This window comes from Triticum dicoccoides, chromosome 4B, assembly GCF_002162155.2.
Source record: "Triticum dicoccoides isolate Atlit2015 ecotype Zavitan chromosome 4B, WEW_v2.0, whole genome shotgun sequence".
NCBI lineage: Eukaryota > Viridiplantae > Streptophyta > Magnoliopsida > Poales > Poaceae > Triticum > Triticum dicoccoides.
The window spans coordinates 505662473-505666802 of record NC_041387.1 but is presented as its reverse complement, the minus strand read 5'-3'; the positions used below and the strand labels follow the sequence as shown (position 1 = coordinate 505666802).

General features: G+C 42.8%; 1 long non-coding RNA gene across 2 annotated transcripts; it reads left to right on the top strand.

The window, feature by feature from the left end:
- Positions 1–197: 197 nt before the first annotated feature.
- On the top strand, positions 198–1294 carry LOC119293794. Of its 2 annotated transcripts, XR_005143217.1 has the most exons (6): positions 198–349; positions 454–512; positions 596–676; positions 762–796; positions 932–1085; positions 1180–1294. It is a non-coding gene; the product is annotated as an uncharacterized LOC119293794 (long non-coding RNA). The 2 variants fall into 2 exon arrangements; XR_005143216.1 differs by having other exon boundaries at positions 454–676.
- Positions 1295–4330: the final 3036 nt, after the last annotated feature.

Below are 4330 nucleotides of genomic sequence, written 5' to 3'. Positions count from 1 at the left end.
GCGGGGGTGGGGCGGGGAGCGGGTGGATGACACCCAACTGGGTCAGCAGCTTGGAGACCAGTGGGTTCTCGCCACCGGCGCCGCGAATGCCGGGGAGGGGAGTGCAGGGGAGGTGGAGGTGGAAGGTGGTGGGGTCTGCTCGGGGGCCGCCGCTCTCCGCCGTGAAGGCCGGGGAGGGGCGTGCGAGGGAGGTGGAGGTGGACTGTGGTGGAGGTTGCCCGCGGAGAGCCGGGCTGCGCGCCACGGCGGAAAGGCGTCCGCTTTGCGGACGGGGAGGCATCGTCAAAGTGAACAGTGACTACTCCATGTTTAGATTTGCCCCTGTTCTCTGTTCTACAGTCTACACGAGGTACCATCTCGCTCTCTGTTCTGCACTACCCATGTTCAGATTTACTCCTCCTAGGATTAGTTCTTCTTATTCTTCTTCTTCTTAATTATCGCTCTTTGTAACAGAAGTTGGACATCGCAATCATCAAGGCCACGAACCATGTGGAGTGCCCTACAAAGGAGAAGTGCATCAAATGTTCCAGTACTCTGAGTTTGTTACCTCTGATGTACTCTTAATTATCGCTCTTTTGTTACCTCTTTGTAACAGAAGCTGGACATCACAATCATCAAGCCAGGATATCTAGTGCTTGTATTTGATCTTTGGCACACCAACAGAATCATGAATAAGGTAGTTCAGTTATATTCTTCCACTCTTTTATGTTGGTTTCCATGTGTTCCTGTTTTGAAATATCTTTACTTTGGCCTTTTTTTAGCAGGAAGAAAATTGATGCCGTGCTGAGAACATAAGGTATGTAACTTATTTTCAATCAGAAGATGTGGAATGATTTCCAAGATTAATAATAAAACAATGATCGACGATGGTTTTAGGTTTGAGCTGAATGAAGCTAACCTTGTGCAATTACCTCATGAATATGATTTGTAGCGGAAGACTGTTGGCTTTGTAACCGTTCTCCCAAGCGCTGTGGATAGCTATGCATTCTGTCAGTTGCAACTCGTTTTTCTCTCTCTACTGAACCGATGCGCCGACTAGCGGCTATAACTTCCGATGAACCGAAGCAATTTGAGATTGTAAGCAGGTGATGTGCTGTATTGTCCTCATCTTAATTGCTCTGTTTTTCGGTTTTAGTAACAAGCAACTGAACAACATGCATCTCTATCTTCACACTGCAGATAGCATGATGTGATGTAACGTGATACGTCTCCAATGTATTTATAATTTTTGATTGCTCCATGCTACTTTATCTATTGTTTTGGACTATAATGGGCTTTATTTTCCACTTTTATATTATTTTTGGGACTAACCTATTAACCGGAGGCCCAGCCCAGAATTGCTGTTTTTTTTGCCTATTTCAGTGTTTCGAAGAAACGGAATATCAAACGGAGTCCAAACGGAATGAAACCTTCGGGAACGTGATCTTCTCACCGAGCGTGATCCAGGAGACTTGGACCCTACTCCAAGAAGTGCCAGAGGCGGTCACGAGGGTGGGGGGCGCGCCCTCCCCCCTTGGGCGCGCCCCCTGCCTCGTGGGCCCCCTGACGCTCCACGGACGTACTCCTTCCTCCTATATATACCTACGTACCCCCAACAGATCGGGGACGGAGCCAAAAACCTAATTCCACCGCCGTAACTTCCTGTATCCACGAGATCCCATCTTGGGGCCTGTTCCGGAGCTCCGCCGGAGGGGGCATCTACCATGGAGGGCTTCTACATCATCACCATAGCCCCTCCGATGAAGTGTGAGTAGTTTACTTCAGACCTTCGGGTCCATAGTTAGTAGCTAGATGGATTCTTCTCCCTTTTTGGATCTCAATACAATGTTCTCCCTCTCTCTCGTGGAGATCTATTCGATGTAATGTTCTTTTTGCGGTGTGTTTGTTGAGACCGATGAATTGTGGGTTTATGATCCAGCTTATCTATGGAAAATATTTGATTCTTCTCTGAATTATTTTATGTATGATTAAGTTATCTTTGCAAGTCTCTTCGAATTATCCGTTTGGTTTGGCCAACTAGATTGGTAGTTCTTGCAATGGGAGAAGTGCTTAGCTTTGGGTTCAATCTTGCGGTGACCTTACCCAGTGACAGAAAGGGTTGCAAGGCATGTATTGTATTGTCGCCATCGAGGATAACAAGATGGGGTATTTATCATATTGCATGAATTTATTCCTCTACATCATGTCATCTTGCTTAAGGCGTTACTCTGTTTTTAACTTAATACTCTAGATGCATGCTGGATAGCGGTCGATGAGTGGAGTAATAGTAGTAGATGCAGAATCGTTTCGGTCTACTTGTCACGGACGTGATGCCTATATACATGATCATTTCCTGGATAACCTCATAACTATGCTCAATTCTGTCAATTGCTCAACAGTAATTTGTTCACCCACCGTAGAATACTTATGCTCTTGAGAGAAGCCACTAGTGAAACCTATGGCCCCCGGGTCTATTCTCATCATATCAATCTCCATTACTTTATTTACTTGCTTTGCTTTTACTTTCTGCTTTGCATCTTTATACCAAAAATACCAAAAATATTATCTCTATCAGATCTCACCCTCGTAAGTGACCGTGAAGGGATTGACAACTCCTAAGCGTTGGTTGTGAGTAGTTATCGTTTTGTGCAGGTACGAGGGACTTGCGCGTGGTCTCCTACTGGATTGATACCTTGGTTCTCAAAAACTGAGGGTAATACTTACGCTACTGTGCTGCATCATCCTCTCCTCTTCGGGGAAATCCAACGCAAGCTCGAGACGTAGCATAACGCTAACTGGAAGTGCATAATTTGATCATTTTTCTGTTGGAGTGCCCTACAAAGGAGAACCTTGTTAGGAGTACAATCAGAGGTAACAAACTCATGTTTCTACAGGAGCAAGAGCAACCAACCTGAAGCTACTGTAGATATCTGAAACTACTGTATCTGTGTGTGTGCGTGCACTTTGATTTGCAATATGCAGGAGGCTAGAATAAAGTGCAGAAATTTGAGTGCCTAGTTCTCAGGTCTCAGCTCTGAGCTACTCATGTTATTAAGTCTAAACCAGTAAACATATACTCCGACTACAGAGGAAAATTGTACTCCAAGTACGTTTCTATAAGTTTAACTTGCATCTAAACAGAGCCAACTCTGCATTGTTTCTGAATCACATTTTAGTAAAAAAATACTCCACAGATATTTAGACTAGTGGCATGGAAATGTAGACCACATTGCTTGTTGACACTTAAACTGCAATACATCAGGCCTTAATTCAAATGGAGTAAATATTCCTTGCTCTCTAAACTCTCTTATCTTCTCCTATCTAAATGGAGTAAACTGGAGTATGGAGTAGCTTAAAATGAAGTGCGGTACTATTTTGGTTTCATTGAAAAAATTCTGAACAAAAGAGAAACATCAGGTATAATGCCATGCTCTCCAGTAATTTTATTTTGGCGTCGTTTTATTTTCTGATTCACATTTTCAGTTTTGCAAATTCTGTAATTTTGCACATGAAGCTTCTGTAATTTTGCCCATGAAGCTTCAGATTTTAGCACATGAAGCTTCTGCTACTGTTAATCTTGTCATGAATCTTCTGTTGACTTGGTACATTAGCTTAAAATGAATCTTTTCCTTTAAGTAAAACTAAATGAATTTTTTTCTGTTAATTTAAAAGTTACAGTAGTATAGCACTTGCGGTAGTGTAGGACATCAGTAGTTTAGTGTAGGACAACAGTAGTTTAGTGTAGGACAGCAGTAGTTCATCAACTGAATTTTTTCAGTTACTTAATTGAAACTTTTTCAGTTACAGTAGGACTTCTCTTCTCTCTTCTTCTCTCTTCTCTTTCTCTTCTTGCATCTGTAGTTTAGTGTACTTCCCTTGTGCCCTCCATACTCCTCTCCTCTCCCACTCCTTTCCTCTCCTACTACTTTGCTTTTTCTCCTCTTCTCTAAATTATCTTCTCATCTCTAAATTCACTCATCTTGTCTCCTACTACTCTCTTCTCTTCTCTTTCATTTAAATGGAGTACTCCACACAAGCAAATGAATTACACATACAAGTCCCACAAAATGGAGAAAAAGTATATGGAGTAAAAATGATCACAAAATGGAGTTACACATACAAGCCTCACAAAATGGAGTATTACACATATGGAGTAATTTCACATGGGATGCACTCCGCACAAGTCTCATCTCAAGGAACTACACATACTCCGCATCTGAACAAGCCTCATGTCAAGCATCTGAACAAGCCTCATCTCAAGCATCCGAACAAGCCTCATCTCAAGCATCTGAACAAGCCTCATGTCAAGCATTTTAACAAGCCTCATCTCATGCATCTAAACAAGCCTCAT